The following is a 22,642-nucleotide window of genomic DNA, read 5'->3' as shown; positions in this document are numbered from 1 at the left end:
ACTCCAATAAATTTAACTTAAAAAAATAAAAATAATAATAAAATTTTAAAAACATACACTCACATATTGCTACAGAACATGAATAAATTATTTCCAGGGTTACATGCAGCCTAAGAATGGATTAGGAAACCATCCATTCACCATTCTCTCCCAAGCTGAAACATTCCATCTTTCAGCTTTTGAGTGAGACAAGCCCATCAACATCACAATTGCAGGGTGCTAGGAGGTGTCCTAGGGAGAAATCTCCCCATAACGTCTGAACATATTTGGCAAAGTCATCAAATGCTTGCCATGTGCAATGACCTATGCCTTTTAGTCAGGATGCTCTAATTCATTAGAAATAAGGAATAAGAACAAAACCAATGAATATCTTATCTATGCATCAATCCATTTACTTTCTGGCCAGAAATAATTTTTTGTTAAATATTACAAAAATATGATTCCCGTTGCTAATAGGAAATATATTATTTAGAATGTTAATTCCTCCTCTCATCAGGCATTTTCATTAGAGTAATGTCTTTAAACCCTGTATGGCAATCCTGGAGACGCACAACCATGATGCCCAAGGAAAACAGGGTGACCTGGAGGTCCAATATCTTCCTTAAGATCATCCAACTTTTGGATGATTATTCAAAACACTTCACTGTGGAGCACTGGGGGTTCCAATTAGATGCAGCAGGTCCACATGTCCCTGCACGGGAAGGCTGTGGTCCTAATGGGCAAGAACCATGATGTGCAAGGCCATTTGAAGCCACCTGGAAAATAATCCAGCTCTGGAGAAACTGTTACCTCATATCCAGAGGAATGTCGGTTTTCTGTAAAGCAAGGAGGACCTCACTGAGATCAGGGACAAGCCGGCCATTAAGGTGCTAGCTGCCGCTCATGCTGGTGCCATTGTGTCAGGTGCACTGGTCTGTGTCCCAAGAAGATCTCTAGCAGTGAAGGCATCTCCACTAAAATCTCTGGGGACACCACTGAAGCCTGAGTGATGTGCCCCCGATTAAGATTGGAGACAAAGTGGGAGCCAGCAAGGCCACACTGCTGAACATCAATCCTCTGTCTTTTGAGCCGATCATCCAGCAGGTATTTGACAACAGCGGCATCTATAGCCAGAAGTGCTTGACATTCCAGAGGAGTCTCTGTGTCCTCGCTTCCTGCAATGTGTCCACAGTGTCTCCAGGGCATGTCTGCAGATTGGTTACCCACCTGTTGCACCAGTATCCTATTCTATTATCAATGGACACAAGTGAGTCCTGGCTTTGTCTGTGGAGACTGACCACACCTTCCCACCTGCTGAAAAGGTGAAGGCTTCTTTGGCTGATCCATCTACATTTGTGGCTGCTGCCCTTGTGATTATTGCCACCACCGTTGTTCCTGATGCTTCCAAAGCCCCAGCCAAGGTGGAGACAAAGAAAAAGTTACAGGAGTCAGACAAGGGCATGAATTATGGTCTCTAACAAATCACCAAAATCCAGTTTTATTTGTGAAACAAGGATAGAGTTTTATTTCTCTTAAAGTTAGTAAAAACACTAACAAATGTTTTTATTTAAAATTGTGATAAATCCTTCAAGTTTTTCTGAAATCACTTGAGTGTGCAGGGCACCACCATTAAATGGCTAGTAGATGAAAAAGAAAAAAAAAACCAATATCCCAGGAATCTCCTTAGCTGCTTCTTTGAACATCTTGAAGGAGTCAGCAGAGTTGAGGGACTTGTCCCTTGGCTTCTGTCATCTTCTAGGCCTGAGGGGAGCCGGGGTCAGGAGGAAGCTAAGACTGTCGTGGTCTTTTTACCTTTTCTGCCACTCCATTTGTCCCTTGTCTGCAAGTCTGAACGGAAATATCCAAACACTTAGGGTCCAGATAGTGAATTTCCAACCAAATGTGAAGCAGATTAGTCATTAATTAAAGGCCTGAAAAACAATAGCAGCTCTCAGCCAAGGAAAAAGTTCTCTACTCCATGACTGTGAGCCCCAGGGAGACAGGAAGCTTTTTTACTGATCTACAGGCTGTCTAGTATCTCCTGGTTTCTTAATTTTTTTTTTACCTTCAACTCTGTAGAAATTTATTTTCTAACACAATCCAATACATGTGCATATATACACACATATATAACAGAACAAAAGTTTCTCGAATCAATACTTACCTTTTGAAATGTACTCTATTTTCTCTTCTTTTATTTTTTATTCTGCTATATTCTACTTCACATTTTAATGTTACTCAAATGCAGAACAGATCAGGAGTATGAACAGGATGTGCGAGGGGAGCAGAGAGTGACTATAAAGGGGTAACATCGACTTTCATGGTGAGGGGGAGCTCTGTATCTTGATGATGGTGGGGGAGGTTATACAAATCTACACATGTGGTAGAATTATACACACATAATGGTGTGCCTGGAAAAGCTGGTGAAATCTGAGCAAGGTCACTGCATCTATAGTAGTTAAGTGTATTGTGCCAATGTCAATTTCCTGGTTTTGCTAAGGTACAATAGTCATGTAAGATGTTGCCATTGGGGGAACCTGGGTGATGGGTACATGGAACTTCTCTGAACTGTTTGCAACTTCTTGTGCCTTCTAATTATTTTAAAACAAAAATTTTCTTGAATGTTCCTTAAGACCTATTAAATTGATATCATGAGATCACAACCCATAGTTTAAAAATTAAGCCCTATTTCACCTAGAGCGGGCACTGGATCAGCCAGCAGTTTGGTTCCATGAACTGATTTGTCTGAAGAGATACATCGGCCTGTGCAGACCTATATTTGAGCTGGCTGGAACTCTCCAATGTCAACTCCGTTAGCCACCAGTGGAGTTGGATGTTAGGGGTTGCATGGAACAGACTTTTGTTTCATTTTGTTTATGTGTCGTCCTCTAAATGCCCTTACTCTACACCCCTCTATTTAAAAGACAACTGCTCCTCATCCACCACTCGGACAATAGAGCAGTGTTTCTCAAAGCTAGGTTCCCGACTCCCGACTCGCTTCCAGCACTCGCTAAGAATACAGGTTCCTGGTTCTCACTGAGATGAACTTAAGTAGACTCTTCAGAGGTGGGGTTCAGAAATATGCATTATAAACAAGCTCCCCAGAGATTTTCAGGAGCACTAAATTATCGGAAGTCTTGGAGAAGTTTGCTAAAACAAGATATGTGAAAAATGGGATGTCGATTGCAATGAACACTGGAAGTGAAATTGAGTTTAAAGTTCTTCTGTTGTGAAAATAGAATTTCCGAGGGTAGCTTTCTTACCAGCTTATACATTCCTTAAACAATAGTTTTCAATGTTGACATGAGCCATATTTCCTGCCTTTTATGATAAAAACATGGCTTTAGTGACTCAGTTTCTCCAAGCGCGAAGACAAAAATTTCAGTAATCTCCTTAATTCTTAGCACTTCCGTAGATCATGACTGTTTGTTCTCAGATGGAAGTAATTTCATTAGCATAAGTGGATGCATATTTTATAAACACAGGCGCATGTGTTTCATATTCTACTCATATTTATTTACACATTCTGTAAACACATGTATACACAGAGCCACATGGACATTTTTAGGGGAGCACATGGAACATTTTACACATGTAAATACCACAGTTGATGACTAGAGGGCTTTTTTCTCAGGTGGCAAGTCAGTTACCACTCAGAGGCTCTCAGTTACCACCTTCCCTCAGGTATAAACCTTATAGTGTTAGCCACTGAAATTTTCTCAATCTGCTTTCTCCTTTCAGAGTCCTGGCTTCTTCATCTTCTAACTTATTAGAAAATGCATGCATCTTAAACGGAAACGATTTCTAATAAGTCAATATCATGATCTTCCCAGATAATATCTCTACATCCTCAATACCTAAGCTTAATGAAGAGAAGTTTACTCAGGTTGATGAGGCAGCTACTTTCTGCCAAGTAGATCTTACAGCTCCCTTCCATTAACACCAAAGGTCTCGCGCATACTTAGAGTCGAGTTAAAATGAACCTAGTCCTGGAGAGTCAAGCTTGCCCAGAGTTGCAGGTGTGTTTATGGGAGGAATGGAAAAGATGGATATCAACACTCATAAATTTTAAATTGTGTCTCTTTTCCAAGCCCCCCACTTGCGACTGAAATAGACCCAAATGTTATCTCTTGCACAGAAACAATCAGTTAACTACAATCCACTGTCTCCTGGGCTAAATTCAATATTTTTACTAAGTATTAAATATAATGAGAGAGAAAAGAACGTTAAGTAGTACAATTGTGTTCCCAAAGTTCTCATGATTTAAATGGTATCTTTTGGTCCAGAGACTGTGTGAAGCTTTCCCCCCCACCCCCTTTAAGTTTGTTAAGCATTATTTTTTTTCTGATAGTGAAAGCAATAACACTGCACCAGGCTGTCTCCTGCACCAGGCACAGGCTAAGTCATTTACATTCATTCATTTTTCCAAAAGGCCCGTGGGGTTGGTATTCCTGTCCTCGCTTTATAGATGAGAAAATGAATGCTCAGAAAGAGCCAATAGCTTGCTCAAGGTTAAACAGCTATTAGTCACTGAGCCAAGATCTGAACCCAGTGCCCACGTGTTGGTTTGGATGGTGTCCCCCCAAAATTCATTTACTTCCCAGAAACAGGGTCATCACAAGTATAATCAGTTAAGATGAGATCACAGTAGAGTACAGTAGGCCCCTACTCCAACGTGACTGGTGCTCTTTGAAGAGAGGAAGAGACACAGAAGCATAGGGAGAACACCGCATGATGACAGAAGTGGCAGAGATTGGAATGATGAGGATTGTTGGTGACATCGGAAGCTGAGAGAAAGGCATGGAACAGATTCTCCACTAGAGCCTTCAGAGAGACCATGGTCATGTTGACAACTTGCTTTCAGATCTGGCCTCCAGAACTGTAAGACAATAAATTTCTGTTGTTTCGTGTGGCACTTTGTTTCGGCCCTCCTAGTAAACTAATGCCACTCATGACATATCCTACATCCTATTACCGTACAAATTTTGAAAAACAAAGAAGAGAATTTACAAAGTAACTATAACCATGATCCCATGTTTCAGGGACAAGAACTGTGGATTATATATTTTTAAGTTTTCTTCACTTCCTCCCATGGCCATTCCATCCACTTCCACCTTTTCAAAATAGTGACAGCTCTCTCGTGTATTTTCTTCTTTTGCTGTTTGATCAGCTGTGCTCTTTATAGGAGGTGCTATTAAAACAGTGAGAACAGCTGCAAACCCCAGAATCCTCTATATTTTGTCATCATCATCATCATTTCAGCTCATTGGAATAGATTCAGTTGAAATGATAAGTGGACCATCTTTGCTTTGGAACTTTGGCTCTAAAACTTGGACAGCTGGCTATGGGTGACATTCCCCAGAAGATGGCAGTGTGGATCATAAAACCATACCATCCACACAGCCACTAAACCACCAGCCTATGAATCCTGGTACATGGCAGAGATTGGGCTCCACGCCTTTGTGAAAGATTCTGGAAACAGCAGTCAGACCACTAATTAGCCAGAGAGGCCATTTGGAGTGGATATTTTCCAACTTTGCAAGATCCTTTCTTTTTGCTAAAGAGAGAAACATTAACTGCAACTCTAAGCCCTTCACTTGAAGAAACTTACAGTTCTGACACTGGAGATTTTTGTCACCAATATCTCAACATATCAACTATAGTCTCTATATTTTGTACACTATTGATCTGCGAGTTTAAGGCAGGTATCTCACTTCTAGTATGTATGGATGGTGGACAAAAAAAAGGGAAGGCTGAGAAAGAACGAAATGGAGAGAGCTTGGAAGGAGCAAGGAAACAAATACCAGAACACTACTTCTTCAATGCTTACTAGCTGTGTGATCCTAAGGTACACACTTAACCTCTGTGAGCCTAAGTATCCTCATTTGTCTTGTTTTTATTTTTTCTCGTGAGCATAATGTCTGCTGTGCTGATTCTGCACATTCATAGTACAACTCAATTAAGAAAATGACTATTGAAATTATAAAATATTTTTTATCTACTTTCAAAGTATAGTCTAGCAGTGATTCTCAAATATTATCTTGGATTGGAGTCACCTGGAGGGCTAATTGAACCATGACTTGCTGGGCTCCGCCCCAGAGTTTCTGATTCAGTAAGTCTAGGGTGAGCCAGAGAATTTGCAGCCCAGACTAATTCCCAGGAGATGCTGATACTGCTGGCGCAAGGAGGATACTTTAAGAACCACTGGCTAGAGCAGGACTAAGATAATAGGGTACTTTTGAGCTCTCCTTCATTTCTTGGAACCTCCTAGGCTATTTTTTAACTCAAAATTAAGGAAATTCTTTTCACAAAATTAGGAAATGTTGCCTAGTCTTTACTGTGTGTAGGTGTAACCAAATGCGTAACTATCTTATAGGTCATGTTGTTTCCAGTGGGTGTATAATTTGCACATGTGAATGTTTGCTGCTTTGTCGTAACTGCATAGTCCACTCACCAAGGCTGCCACCAGAAGCTCTCAGCTGCTGAATGCATGGTGAGATCAACATGGCCTGCGGGGAAGCTCAGTGAGGATCAGGATCTGTCTTGGGAATGCTACAAGAAGTGGTTGGAAGTGTTTGGGTCAATGCTGGTCTTCCAATCCCTTACCATGCTCTATTTTCACCTTAGCACCCAACATCGTCTAATATATTTTCCTCTTGTTTATTAGGTTTATATCATGCTTACTGTTTATTGTTATTTCTATCCTCCAAATATAGAGAGCAGGGAGTTTGGTTCATTTTTATGTGTCCCAAAAACAGTGGCTGGCAATTAGCAGGCATGCAAACATTTCATCAAATGAGTGCAAAATGTTGGCAGTGCCCTGCCTTCCCCAACCACTTACAGTTTCACAAAGCGCAGTTGAGCCTACTTATTACCTTCCAGAAATACTGTGAGGACTGCAACATTGTTTCTGCAAAAAACATACTAACCATTACAAACTATTCGGAAAGAGGCCCCAATGTTAAAGAACATGGAACTATAGTACCAAAGAAATTAGTGCTAGAAGGGGCTAAGAGAGTCCCAGTACTTAACAGATGAGGAACTGAATGCGCCGCCCTCCCACCCCTCTGCCGCCCCACCTCTGGCTGAGGAGCAGATGAGGGCTGAGGGCTCAGCTCTCGTCTCCTAGGCCAGAGTTTCCCACAGACACCCTGAGGAGTGAACCCCTAATGGCACCCACCTAGTAACTACAGGTGAACAGAATGCAAATGAGGTGGGTGAGGACTGGTGAGGCACTCAGATCTGCCCCAGAGACTTTCACTTTGTTGACCTCCAAATAACAGCCTGTGTTCTACACAATTAAATGTTTCCCTTCGCACGTAGAGCATGAGGTGGGCTGTGCTATATTTAGATTTTACTGATGCTCCGAGGTCTTCTTCACTTTACACCTTCCAAGGTTGAGACTGTGTAGCTTCTGTCATCAGTTTGACATTCTGTTTTTACTGATCCTATAACTTGTGATATGGGTTTTGGAATGAAACTAATCTTAGGTTTAGAAAGTTTGGTCCAAGATGATGATTAAGGTCATGCATTGAGGCCTTAATAGACTAGGAAGATTATAAAAGTAAAGCTCAAAAGAAAAAGCAACTGAGAAAAAGTAGAACCTGAAGAAAACAGATGCGGACACACAAATAAGCCTCTCCAAGGCCTTCCAGTTAAAAGGCAGCGTTAGTAGAATCACACCGATTGAGCACTGACCGTGTCGCAATTGGAGAGCTGAGTGTTTCACTTTCAGGAACATTTCATCCCCTACCAACCTATTAAGTATATACTAGGCTGAACCACATAAAATCGTCATTTTTATAAGTCAAAAATGGTTGAGTAGCAGCAAAATCATTTGACTCAAACTAAAAAGAGCATTCCCATTCTATAGATAAGGGATGTGAGCCTCAGAGTGGATAAATAAACTGTCATCAATCATTTAGCTAGAAAATGATGGAGTAGAAGATTTTGAACCCAAATCTGGTGACACCAAAGCCAACCTCTTTCCACAGTATTATGGGGCCAGAAAGAAAGTGAAGCTTAGGAAAGTCCATAATCAATCACACTGTTTGTATTGTACTGGTCAACATTTCTTTTAATAACTTACAGTTCTTTACTCTTCCTTTATAGTCATAAATAATGCACTTTAGGAGAGCTGCAAGTACTATCTTGAAGGAGCCCTAAGTACTGAAAGAACCACAAATGGCTGTTTTCAGGTTATGAAATTTTAATAACATTATTTTGTTGCAATATTGCATCTATCCTTTTAAAGAGAATGTTCCAAGAACTAATTATGTGATTATAAAATAATAAGACTCTTCATAGTGATGAACAAAAGCCAGTCCTTCTTTGTAGCAACACTCAGAATTCCTTAAAATTTTTTATAAAGTCCTAAGCACATAACAATGTTTTCTCAAGTAGGAGTAGATAAAGCACAAAGTAAGTATAAGTGACAAACTAAATAAAACATGACTAAAATTGATTTGGTACATATTAGTGACACCCCTAATTATACTGTAGAGGGACAATAGTCTTGGTGATTTCACAAGAGACTGTGACCGGGATGACTTTTATATACAACCAAGCTGAATCTTTTGGATTTTCTCTTCTTTTGTGTTTTGGTATTGTTGTTAAAAGTTGTCCCTTACCATGGCTTGTTTCATCTTAAATGCATATACTTGCATGGCATCCAGGAGAAGCTTAATAAATATAGAAAAAAATGAGTGATATTGAAAGACCAAAATCTTTGTATCATTTTATCAGACAGTTGAGATATCACTGTGCTAAACATTGGGATGAAAATAAAACAGTGGTTGGACATTATTTCTGGCTGCTTGCATTGTATGTTTTATGATGAAATTCTTGTATTCTGACACTGATTGGTAGATGATGTATGAACAGGAAAGAAACAGCTTTGGAGTTTATGAGATTTTGACTTTAATTCATTAAGAAGGGTAAAAACGTGAATATGTCAGTTTAAGTTTTTCTCATCTACACACAATGAGTAGAAAATACTGCTATTTCCACAGTACAAACGGCCACTCTCCAAAAACTGGCTCTTTCCAATTATGGCAAGTTGTGACAAGATGTAAGCACACAGAGTCTGTGCCAGAGGTTTAAATTTATAAAGAATCGGGTAAACCGATTATGTATGGGATTTCTTACGCCCAACTTAATTTAATTAAGGACCTTGATCAGAAGCAAATACAAATGATGTTTCATGGTATCTGTGATATTTGGTGTTGACTTGGTTAAGACAGAAGCTTGTTTCCCCCAAATCTCCTCCCTGTGTGGTTCCAGGTTAGACTTGTCCAAATTTGCACGAGGAAATGAAGCAACAGCCACAACTTTTGGAAGGTCATCCGGGTTAGACACAATGACAGACATTCCTAAAGATGCTGGTGAGAGGGTTCCAGGTTATTCTGTCTCCTGTGCTCTACCCTTCATTCTTCTTCCTGACTTCTGGCCCATGACCAGATGCCCAGCTGAGGAGCCACAAAAACAGCAGCCTCTCTATTAGCTGCTTCTTGGTGATCTCCCCTTGGGGACTGGATATGCTTGGCTTCTGACTGGATGCTGACTCCTCTGATCTCCCAACCCTCTTTCAAGCCTTCCCTTCCCCAGCACCACTTGCAATCATGAAGGTCTACTTCCTGTAACAGATCCTGAATTCCATAACTCATAGTGGTTCTGCCTTCTCAATTGCACTTTGATGGAAACGATAACAATATAATTTGTAATGGCTTTGTTGCTTTGAAATTTAATACATACTCATAATTTTTAATATTTTAAGCAATATAGAAAAGTACAAAAACGAAAGCAAATAAATTACCCCAAATCCCACATACTCACTCTTACTAACCAGAAATAGACCTAGTGTTAATTTTCCACGGATTTACCTTTGGGCTTCAGGGCACGCTAAAGCCATTCACAGGAAGGAGGAGAAAACAGTTGTAATAGATCTGAATAAATAATTAAATTTCATGCCACTGCCACCCTGAATTCTATTTGCGGATTATTTTTTGAATTAAAAAATATGTGTGTTTATTTCTCATTCCATAAATCTGATTCATAAGCATATATAGAAACAGAAAATTTTAAAGGGCATTTTCTCCCTCATTTTAATTCAGATCTGTACAAAAATATTTTTGCTCCAATTATAAACGGGACTACAAACACCTCCCCTCCTCAACCCAAAGAAGCAGAGTGAAGATTAACTCGTGGAACGCTCCATTTCTAACTTAAGCATCATTGCGTTTTTTCCCAGAAGAGCAATCTCTTGGGAAAAGAGTCAGGATACTTTGGGTAAGATGTCATAGCAACAGTTTAAACTAAAGAAAGAATTTTGGAAATACATCTTCCTAAACTTTCCAAACCCAGACTTATGTTCCATTCATGCTTTAAACCATGGAAGATTCAAATATGGCGTGAGAAATTGAATTTTTTTTTTTTTAAACCACCTTCTAAGTTCCATGTGGGAAGAGAAAAGTTGTAGCCCTTTGCCCTTTGTCTTAGTTAATCCCAAGACCTTCCAACTCTGTAAAGCCTCCAGCCTGTATCACATCACTGGAACAAAAGAGCTGAGTTGAGCTGTGGTTACTAAACAAGGGGCTAGGCTCACTCACTAATTCTGGGGCTCCCCCTGCCAACCAGCCTCCAAGAACAGAGGATTCTAGGCCATACTGAGGCAAAAGCATCAAGTTACTGCATCACTTGAACTTCTCAAATAGCTGAAACCTCAAATATGAAATCTGCAAAAGCCAGAAGTGATGTAGTAACGCATTAGACTTCCAGTCCAAAGATCCAATTTCAACTCTAGATCTGACACTCAGGTGGTCCTGGGTAAATGACCCAACCTCTTCATTGTACAGGGTGCAGATAAAAATGAAAACGTCTGTGAAAACATTTTGTGAATTATAAAGGGCCATATGAATGCAGTGTATCATGGCAATCCACGTGACTGTGTTCATTCCAAACTATTCCCCAAATTTTCCACAAAGTCTCAGGGCCCTTTATTATCAGGGTCATCCTTGGCTCCATCTTTCTGCTTCCTCTGAATCCCATTTCTGTATCATCGGTTCTCTGCTCACTGTACCGGTTCCATAATGTGTCAACTCAAATGTTGAACTTGGGCCCTTTCCTCCTTTCCCTAAAAAACTTCACACAAGGCCTGTGCTGGTAGCAGGTTTTTGAAGAGACCAAGTGGGTTTACACGACAGAAACTCAAATACTGTAAAACCAAGTCTGAGATTCACCTGTTCTGAAAAGCCATTTGACCATTCTACCCATTCTATCACACTGAGTGACAATCCCCTCCCTGCTCTCTTTGAACTATTTCCTTTTCAAAACTAACGATGCACAGGTCCCTTTTCTCTTGCTGCACTCCCTATCTAACAGGCCTCCCTTACATATTTAAAAGTGTTACTTGCACTCTGCCCAAGCTAGGTGTCATTGCCAGACCTCTCCCTTTTTCCTTCATCCTCCAGTCCTTGCAGGAGAAAGGGAGTGAGATATAAACTTTAATTGTCTTAGAGTATAAATTGTGTCACCATCACTACTTCCACTTAGAAGACAGAAGCAGCTATAGTTCTTTTGTGTTTACCAACAATTTTTTGAATTGTTCATTCATTCGAGAAGTGTTCACCTCCTTCGATGTGCCAGGTCTTACTCTAGAAGCTGAGATGCAACCACAACAGACAAAAACCTATCATTGTGGAGCTTGTATTCTAGATACAGGGCACAGACAATAAACAAATGCATAATTTAAATAAATGTATACCAGGTGTGACAAGTAGATAAAGATAAAGCAGGATAGAACAATATGGGGAAATGACAGGGTGGGGAGGAGCTTGCAATTTTAAGTTAAGTAGTCAGGGAAGGCCTCTTTGAAAGGAGCTATTTTAGCAAAGAGCTGCAACATACCTGGGAATGGGTCATATGACCGTAGGGGAAAGATGTTGCAGGCAGAGGACACAGCTTGTTCAAGGGCTCTGAAGCAGGTTGCTATCACGTCTGTATTCTATTTGTATGAAAGATAAGATTTCGCCTTTAGCTTAGCTCAATGTTAAAAGTTTCTTTAGGATTCTAGAAGATCCTCAAATTTATCCTTACTTCTTTTTGCATGTCCTGTTGATTCCACCACCTAAATATATATTGAGTCTATTCCATTCCCTCTATCTGACCTCTCATTGCACTTGCTTGTGCATTCACGATTTCTCCTCTGCATTACAGACATAGCTTCCTAACTGGAGCATCCAGTCCCCTTCACTTCCCATCCGAGTGATTTATAATTCAAATCTGAACACATCGCTCTGCTTCATTAAATCAACCAACTCCCCACTTCCTCCAGCCCACATAACCTCAGAATAAAATTCAACCTCCTCAGCATGGTTGTAGCAAAAGTTGTCGGTGCCCCACCCATATCCCCCAGCGCTCGTTGTTCCAGGACAGCATGCTATTGCAAGCACCTGCTACTCTCTTGCAGGATTTCTCTTAGTTATGGGCAATGAGCCATAAGTGCCAGGAAATTAATGCTCTTGGGGAGCAACACTGAGCCAATGATGGATGGGAATCGAAGGATAAATTCTCCTCTTCCTGGACCCTGGGCAGAGAGGAAATAGGAGAGAATAATTCTGAGGCATTTTCCATACTATCTCCCAGATTCCCAGTGGAATTGACTCCACATGCCCACGGTAGCCACTCCATAATGCACATTATTTTGGATTCTTTCCCTTCACTGTCTAACTTCTCCACTCTTCTACCAACACTCCAGAGTCATCTCCCCAATAAACTACTTGTATTCAAATCTTTGTTTGGAATATTATTATAGGTTGAATTGTGTCCCCCAAGAAAGATATGTTGAATTCTAACCTCAGGAACCCATGTGTGTGTGAACTTATTTGGAAAGAAGATTTTTACAGATATAATTAAGATAAGGTCACACTTATTTAGAGTGGGCCCTAATTCAATGAATTTTTTCTTATAAGAAGTGGAGAGAGACACACACAGGGAGAATGCCATGTGACAACAAAACGGAGATTGGAGTGAGGTGACTCACAAGCCAAGGAATTCCAAGGATTGCCGGCGACACCACAGGCTAAGAGAAAAGTGTGGACACATTCTCCCACAGAGCCTGGCCCTGCCAATGCCTTAGATTAGGGCTTCTGGCCTGTAGAACTGTGAGACAATAAATTTCTTTTGTTTTAAGATACCCACTCAGTTTGTGGTACTTTGTTACAGCAGCCCTAGGAAACTAAAGCAGTTATCTATTGCTTTACATAACTGCCTCAGGACTTAGTGACTTAAACAACAATCATTTCTTTTATCTCACAACCTTCTGAGTCAGGAATTTGGGCAAGGCTCAGCAGGGCAAGTCTTCGGTCCCTTGTTGTGTTGACTAAGGTTACTCATTGGTATTCAACTGACAATTGGGCAAGTCCAGAGTATCCAAGATAGCTTCATTCATCTGTCTGGCACTTTGGCAGGGATTTCAGGGGTAGCTAGAAGGCTGAACTCAGCTGGGACAGTTGTCCAGAGGTCCAACTCATGGCCTCTAACATGGCAGTCATAAGAGCATCAGAGTTCTTATGTGATGGCTCAGGGATCCCAGAAGGAAGGTGTTCCAAGACACAAGCAGTAAGGTTTCTTGTGTCTTAGTCTCGGAAGTTCCAAAATGTCACTTTTATCACATTCTATTATTCAAGCAGGTCACTAAGTTCAGCCCAGATTAGAGGGGTCAAGAATAAGCCTCCACCTCTCAGTGGGAGAGGTAGCAAAGAGTTGTGGCCATCCCTAATCTGCCTCGTCTTGTCTCAGGGTCTGCTCCTCAAGAAACTGAACCGAAGATAATGGCCCACAAAAGCCTTCAGGATCTGGCCCCTGACAATCTCTAGAGGCATCTCTTGCCCTCCTATTCATCTTTGGTTCCTGCTGTACCAAGCCCCTCACTGATTTCTACCAGCTTGTGTTCCATTTTGCTTCTATATGTATAAAATAAACACACACACACAGTAAATTCTACACAAGAGATATTCCTGCTTTTCTCTGCCGAGAGCACTCTTCCCCCTGATCTTTGCTCACCTGGCAAGTGAACTCATTCTTCAAGACTTAGCCTGGCTTCACCTTTTTCATTTCAATGAGGTCACATGCCCCTCCTCTTGTTCCTGTCTCAGCTGCTGGGTAAACATCTGTTTTATTTGTCAGTGAGTTCCTCAGGAGAGGGGACTCTTCTTTCCTCTTATCTTTGCATCCTCATGTCTGTTGATGAATTAATGAATGGCCTGTGGCCCTAAGAACCCCAAGGCAAAATTTCAATCAATTAAGCAGATTGCTAAAGTTTAACATTGATCTTCTCCTGACATCTTTTGAGTGATTTCCTTAATGTCAACCAACTCAGTGTAGGAGCTGGTCATCAAACTGCTGTGGATGAGAGGGGCACAGGTGAAAAGATGATAAAATGCAACCATTTGATTTAAAATAATGGGACAATATGTATGATTGATTATCTCTACACCCTGTTTTAACTCTCCTGATTCCCTCATAGACTTGGCTGATATCTTAATAAAGTTGATCTTTTTCTTGTCCCTTATCTTGTTCTTGTAGTATAAAAGAAGTCAAAATTGCTCCCAACAAGGGAAATTTCATTTATAAACCCTGTCAGAGTTAAACTAAATACACACTGGAATAAAGCATAATGGTAGTACAGGGGTCAGCAAAATTTTTTCTGCAAAAGGACAAGTAGTAAATAGTTTAGAGTTTTTGGCCCCAAGGTAAAATCAAGGATATTTTGTGTAGATGCTTATGTAATAATTTTAAATGTAACTATTGAAACATTTTTAAACAACTTTGAGTAGGAAGGCAGTGGGCCAGATTTAAACCATGGCCTTGTTTGCCAACGTGGGGTGTAGCAAATTAAGAACAAGATTTAAGGTGAGGAGAGCTGGGCTCAAGCCCCTGCTTGGTCACTAATTATCATGTGACCTTCGGCATTCTTAGCTATTTTAGAAAGCCCTGCTGGAGAACCTACAATAATGTATTTACTTCTGAGGGGACGGGGCAGGGTTAGAGATCTTGGCTAACCTCCTATGTTCCAGGGCCAAAGGGAGTTGCAAATACTTGATCCTAGTGAAGTAACAGAGGGAAGGAACATGGTTAAAGGATTGGGCCCCCAGAGAACAGACTGTGAACTCAAGCCATACCTCTACACCACATTTACGGAAATACAATGTTGAGCACATGGATAAAATGAAGAGACCTGTGTGGTAGACCTCAAGCCAATGCAGACACAGTGGCCCAACTGGAGGACCCAGCCCAACATCCCATTCTGCATCAGTGCCTAAACAATGGTTCCCTCATTAGGATTCCAGGTCCTCTGGGAGTTAGAAATTAACTAGCACTCAAGCCCCATTACCCAGGGATGCAGTAAGCACAAGGGATTTCAACTAAGGTTCTTAGTGCCCTTCTAGGGGCATCTGAAAAGGTGCAAAGGTGTTTCTGGTCAGCCCATTGACCTTTAAGGAAGGGCATTTGCCAGAGACAGCACATGTTCCACAATTCATGGAACAGACTAACACAGTAAAACCATGTCCCGACAAAATGCCATCGTCGGTGCCTCCATTGAGAAATACTGCTACTGAGGAATTCTGGTGTCCCTGAGCTCTTAAAATGGAGAGGGAGGGACACCCTGGTAAACTTCAATGCTAATGAGCCTCACCTTCCTCATCTAATCTCAAAGATGCTTGCGAGAATCAAGAGACAATGCACATGAAAGTCTTTTGCAGACAGGTAAATGTTATAAATATATCAATCATTGTTGTTGTTACAAATGTGTGCTCAGGTGGCTCCTAAATGTGCCCTTTTTAAAAAAATATATATATATATATATATATTAATAGGATATAACTTACACAGAGTAAAATGCACAAATCTTAACGTATAGCTCAGTGGCTTTTTACATATGTGTACACACCTCTTTAAGTACCCCCTAGATCAAGATATATAAATGTTTCCATCACCCTAGAAAGTTCATTTATGTCCCTTTCCAGTCAATATCCCCCTACCATAGGCAGCCACTGTTCTGAACTCTCCATAGATTAGTCTTGTCTATTCTTAAACTTCATATAAATAGAAACATACAGTATATGCTCTTTTGTTTCTTCTTTTGAGATTCAGTCATGGTGTTGCTTATATTAGTAGCTCATGCTCTTTTATTGCTATGTCTTTTAGGTTGAAGGCAATTTTTAATCTCACACATATAGCAGAAGTAACATAGAATCACTCCATCCCCAGCATGATCTCTGATCTTGGTCTTTTCACTAGTCTGACTCCCATGCTTGGGGAATGATTAAGCCAATTAGTTTTCAGCTGCATCAGGATAGGATTTGATTGTCATACCTAACAAGGACAAGGTTTTGGGGATGTTATTAGCTTAACATTTATTAACTTACTTATCTGTTCTTCAAATCAAAATTCTGGTTGTTTTATATTTAACTGTTTTATTTACATAGAAATAAGAAAAACTACCTCCTTCAGCTTGGGAGTATGGCGCTTTAAGACAAAAGTACACTCTGCAAACAAGACACGGGGACTGGAATGGAAAACTCCACTGAGTGCTTTCCTGGCTCCTTGCCATTCTGTGAATACTTAATGATATATATTTTTTTTAAAGCCAACTGTTCTCACATTTAGGCCAGTTTTTTTTCTATTATGGTATTTTCTTGTCTTCAATCCAAAACAGATTGAGAATAGAGAAAGATATATTCTATCCAGTTTTATTTCACCAATAACCTGTTTGATTTCCACTAAGGGCAATCATTTACATATCTTTAAATATTAATATTGTTGCTAAAGAACACAAGGTATATGCAATGCTTGGAGCTCAAATTGAGTAAGAATTTTTGTGGCGGTGCAGGAAAGGTGAGTTTTCTTAAATTGGTCAGTTTGGCCGGGTAATGCTGCTCAAGTAAATGAGTGAGCCTCTAATGAACGGTGTCAACAATCTACAAGTTTAGGTATTTGGTTAGGCAAGTGTCTACCACATGTTCTGTAATTGTCAATGGTGCCTATCAAGTTGAAGCCTGACCTTCTTAGAAGCTGACAAGAAACTCAGGGAAAAATGACCTTACGCTACTTCCCTTGTTTCTTGTCACTGACATCACCACACCTTCCTTAATCAGAATCCCCAGTATCAGCCTTTGTATTTCACAGTGCTCTGTCCCAGGGCCCTCCCTGGCTTGGTTCTTAGATTAACTCGAGAGGTGATTAGAGAAAGTATTATTGCCACGCTGAGGTGCTTAAGAGGCTAAATGAATTCTGCAAGTAATGTAGTTAGTAAGTGGAGGAGACCCTGCCCCCTTTTCTCTTCCACTTCCGGTTTATCCTGAATGCTGCCCTAAAAAAAAGCACCAGAATGAGCCCTTTAGAATATTTTATAAAGCTTAATTGAAAGGCAGAGTCCCAATTTTAAAATCGTTAAATATAAAGACTTTTTGGTAGAATCAGAGTAAAGTTGCTTCATTTGTCCCAGCAAACTGACTAAAAACAATCAGGTATTATAGCTTATTGTCTGTCTGCTTCTGTCCTCCCCACATCAGAATATAAGCTCCATGAGGGCAGTGGTTTTGTTTCATTCACCGGTGTATGCCTGGTGCCTAGACCAGTGCCTGACACATAGTAGGCAGTCCATAAATACTCGTTGAATAAATGAGGAATTAAGAAATAAAGGAATGAAAAAAGGAAGAAATAAGGCTAAGATAAGTAAAGTGACCTGCCCAAGTTCACCACAGTAACATATATATTCAGGAGAGACTGATCATAAATACCACTCCTTTGTTAAATCTTTCCACTTTTTCTTCATTTCCATTGGCAACATGCAGGGTCCTTATGGGAGCAAAGGAGTGAAAGAGAAAAGTGCCCTTTTTCTAGACAAACACTTTTAACAAATCATCAGAATCACTGCATATCTTACCTGGGGAAGAGAGCATATAGTTGCTTTGAGAGTGGATACAGGTGACTGGCTAGGCCCACCAACCAGCAAGTGATTTACAGCATAGGTCCAAATCCACAGATCACAAGATATCAGAGATCTTAGCAAGGCTGTGACTTCTAACTCCACAGATATTAAAGGTCTGGGTAGTTAGTTGCCCTGAGAACCCTCTGTCTAATCTATTTTTTTAAACAAATCACCTGATTATTGTATACCATAAGACATGCCCATAGAGAAGTTAGAGTTGATAGCTGATGCTCTTTTTCTTTATGCTTAGAGTGTACTAGAGAAATATATCTGCTCATGAATACGCAAGTAATTGATTTAAAGGCTAACTGACTTGTAAGAAAAAATTCTTGAATCACCTCTTCATGTTCTAGGAATTCAAGATTTCTCATGTGAACATCAAACTCCTACTCAGATACACCACATGGAGACTTGGCTGCATCTAAAGCATCTATTTACTCAGAAGAATAAAGCCCACACTTAGGAGAAAATGTGACTTATTCTATCTGATGTTCCAAATGCTTCTTTGCTTAAAGATTTCTCCAAAGGAATATCAATGTAGACAATGTAACCTTATAGTGAAGAGCGGGCCCAATCCAGTTCAATATTACATATTTATGTTTCACAAAATTACATGGCTCACAGCACAAAGAGGGAAGAACCAACACAGAGAGGAAGTGCTTATGCTTCCTGGAAAGAATAAAATGCCAAGATGGTGATGGTACCAGACAGCATAGCTTAATGCCTTTTTAAAAATTTATGTGTATACCTTTCTTTCTTCTTCTAGTCTGTGTTCTCAAGATAGAGAACAAATTCATGGCTTAACAATGTTTTCTGCCAGCAGAAAAATTATAGTAACCAAGTGTACCTGAAAGCTCATAATTTTCCTGGCCAGCCATCTTCAGGTTTATTCCTTTCATTACATTAAAAATGGAGGCTAATTAAGGCAACTGTGGCTAGAGCAGGCCAAATTGGATTTTTCTTATAGCTTTCCCTTCATCTCACGGAGTGATGTCATTAAATGTTCAGGCTATGAAATGCTAAGGGCAGCCTGTTTCCACTATACTATGGATCATGCTGGAACGCCAGGAAAATATGCCCCAGAATGTCATAAAGCTTTAAAGAGTTACAATAAAACATGCGTGGAGGCCAAGCAGAATATGGGCATTTACTTCTCTTTGTAAACAGACCCCAAGAAGCCAGAGGGATTGCAGACAGGAAACAATGCAGGAAATGATGAAATGAACAGCATCACATAGCCACTCCGTGGACTTTTTGGTCTGGGGGGCCTTCTGAATGGCTAGTCGTCATCACTCAGAGGCTTTACGTAGAACTGCGAATTGGGACTGCCAAATCACACACTTCCTTGACAGACATATTTGATCACAGGCAGCTCTTGAGTGACGGGGTTATGTTATATGGCCCATTGATACCTGCTTATACTTGAGCAAGCTCCAGTGGGCTTTTATAATAGAGATGTATTTGTCAAATCAGTTTACCTCATTTGTTTCCATGAGCCTTGTTATTTGAAGAGTTAAAAAGTTAGGTTATAGTCAAGTTTGTTTCATATAAATTTTTTTTAATGGAGTAGCCCCATATCATTCTCATGTGAAAATTATTTACCCAGACTCCTCTGGTTTTATTATTTTCATGTGTCTAAGTAGTATTTGAGTCCTTAACCTTATCCAGACATAATCATTGTGTTCATGGTGATCTAAAAACATGACTATTACCAACTACCCAAAACATATTATTAATACCTACTATGTAAGGGGTGGTTCTAGGTGCGAGGAGATTACCATTGACCAGAAAGCTGTATTACCTGCTCTCACAAAGGTGAGCTAAACATGCATTAAAATGATTAACAACATAAGACAGCCTATGAAAAGGGCAAAGAAAATACACAGTTCAAATAATAATTGGAAAAATGCGTGGGCAATGGGAGAGATAAATATAGCTTGAGAAGATCAGAGAAGATGTAGAATTTAAGGGCAGTGACCTTTAAAGAGGAACAACAGAAAGAGGGACAGTGGGAACTGTTAAAAGACGAGTTTGACCAGAATAAAAAGGTTAACTATGTTTGCTTGTGGATTTCTCAAATGCTAAGAAATTTAAGTTCATTTTTATAGATAATGGTTAGATATAGAAGCTTCTTAATAAGGGCTTTATATCATCTGGGACTAGTTTATCACAAGCAACAGACAAGTCAATTTGATCTAGCTTAAACAATAAAGTGGGTTTCTTGGCTTACATAATGGAAATGTCCACAGGTGATACTGGCCTCAGGTGAGGCTTGACCTAGCAGTCCCAACTAGGACACCAGGAAACTGGTTCTTCTCTATCTCAGCTTCATCCTCAGGTGCCATTACTTTCTTGCTGTCCCATCTTCCTCATAGGCAGCTCTAGGCTCTCCACTTGTGGTAGCGAAATGGCTGCAGCAACTCCAGACCTCAGATCTTCACCCACACTTTTCAGAGGAACAGTGAGCATCTTTTCTGGTAACACCTGTGGAAGAAAGAGGATGCTTGTCTTTCTCAGAGGTCTCAAAGTCTCCTTGTGTTTCGCTGGACCTGATTGGGTTACTGGCTTATCTGGAAACCAGTGGAGGAGTTGCATAGGTAAATGAAGAAAATTGTTCTGTTTAAGCCAACCGGAGTCCACCTCTGGAGCAGGAGGTAGAGTCAACCCCCCCTAAGCCACAGGGCTGAGAGTGAGGAAGAAGAGATTTTTTGAAGAAATAAATAGGTAAGTACACGATAGCAGGACCAATTTATTAAGCTATGAAATCGAAGAAGTATAAGCCAACCATGTCCCCCACCCCCCATGGCCTGTGTGAACACACCTTGCCCCTTTTGTTTCATAAAGTCTTAGAAAAGCATCATCTTGTCACACATGGACCCAAGGGTGATTTCTCAAACAGAAAAAATTCTTACATTTTTATTTGAAAATAAAGAAATTTTCTTTATAGAGATGCCAGCATTTTTCAGAAATCATATCCTGAGGTTACAAGTTTATTCTGCATACTGACTAGCCAGGAGAAGAAAGAAAGTAGGCATTCAGAATTCATGAGAAAAGTGTGGTCAGCCTTGACGACTGCCTTTTTGCGTGTGTGTTTCTTTTTTTAAACTGTTAGGCTCAACCCTTTGGCCCTCACAAAAGCAAATTTTGACGTTGGTTTCAATGGGGAGAAGGAAGCCACATTTTCAATAGCAGGGCGTCTTTTTTTTTTTTTTGTCTGGCTCCAGTCACGGCTGGCCAGAATCTATTGTAAACTACAAAGCTTTCTGTGCACAAATTAGGAGCACACCCATCAGGCCTTGCCAGTTGTTTTGCTTTCTTCAATGAAGTCACAACTGTCGTTTGCCACCACAGTTCAATGCCACAGCAACAATTGTGAGAGGCTTAGTGTCTGTGTTGCTCAAAGTTTCCAGGGATTGCGGGAGAGAAACAGGTGTTTCCCACCTGGCTTTCTGCAGGGGAGGCTCACACTTTTCCCCATCCTCGCTTCTCTGTCCATGGGCCAGCACCTTTGCAAATGAATGCAGTCCGGGGATGGCGTGAAACTAGGCGATGTTGGGAGGGAAGCCTTGAATCAGAGGGTTGGCTAAGGAAAGACAGTGAATTCAAAAGGAGACATTTGACAGTGATTGGAAAAGTGTCCTTCATAAAGTGCATCTGAGCTTGACAGAATTCTCTAACCCTAAGAAGGGCTCCTTTGTGCTTGGAAGGCTTTTAACTCACATGAGCAAGCTGGGCCACAACAGCTCTTGATTGGAAAGGAAAATGCAAGCTCTAATTCAAAAGAAAAATAAAGAGCAAAGCAGAAGTCTTCCCCTCCCAGTCTGTGTTTATTTGTATTTAATCAACAGCTGGACTGAGGGGAATTTACTCTTCTGCTCTCTGGCAGTGAACTTACTCAAAAGGAGGAATGTTGATTTGCAGCTAAGACCAAAAGCTCTGTGTTTTTTTTTAAATTGTCTCCCTGTACAGATGACACACCCTTCTTAACTGCAGCAGCTAATAAATGACCCATTAAAGATAAAATTACATGTCTGAATAAAATACAGATGGAAAGTGAAGATAAATGAAAAATGGTAGATTGCATAGTGCTAAATGAAGGTAGAGAGAGGCAAAGAGCGGAAACAGGAGGAAGCCAGGAAGACTGGGATGGGTGTGAAGGGTGATAGAATATTTTTCTCCATATACATGTAACTAGTGCTTAGGGCAGTGCTAAGGTTCTTGGCATACAGCTGGTGGATGTTTCACTACTGATGGCATCAAGGAAGTGATATTAGACTTCTTTTCTTCTCTCTCTTCCCCTCATTCCCTCTTCTAAAATATTTCTCTGCTGAGTGGTTTGAATTTTGCCAAGTAGTCCCTAAGGCCCTTGAAGCACAAAATAAGTGTAAACAACTTTAATTCAATTTTCTGAAAACTCATCAAACTATATTGAGAATATTCCTCACTTCTGCCTAAAATAAACAGTATGACCACATCTCTGTACCACAACAGCATCATCTTTTTATTGACTCTTTTATCAAAGTAGCCTGTGCCCATGACCAGTGATGATTTGAGCAGAGCAGCCCGTGATGAAATCACATCAGCCCTCCCAATTCAGTTCTAGTCCTTAAACAAATAAAAAAAAGATGTCTGAGTTTAGTTCTTTTGGTTTCTATCTCGTTTCTATATTTT

The 22,642-nt window shown here is 40.4% G+C and overlaps 1 pseudogene; it reads left to right on the top strand.

The window, feature by feature from the left end:
* Positions 1–558: 558 nt before the first annotated feature.
* On the top strand, positions 559–1,457 carry LOC105306918 (annotated as a pseudogene).
* Positions 1,458–22,642: the final 21,185 nt, after the last annotated feature.

This window comes from Pteropus vampyrus, unplaced genomic scaffold, assembly GCF_000151845.1.
Source record: "Pteropus vampyrus isolate Shadow unplaced genomic scaffold, Pvam_2.0 Scaffold465, whole genome shotgun sequence".
Taxonomy (NCBI): Eukaryota; Metazoa; Chordata; class Mammalia; order Chiroptera; family Pteropodidae; genus Pteropus; species Pteropus vampyrus.
The sequence above is the reverse complement of the archived record's forward strand: the minus strand, read 5'-3'. Positions and strand labels throughout refer to the sequence as shown.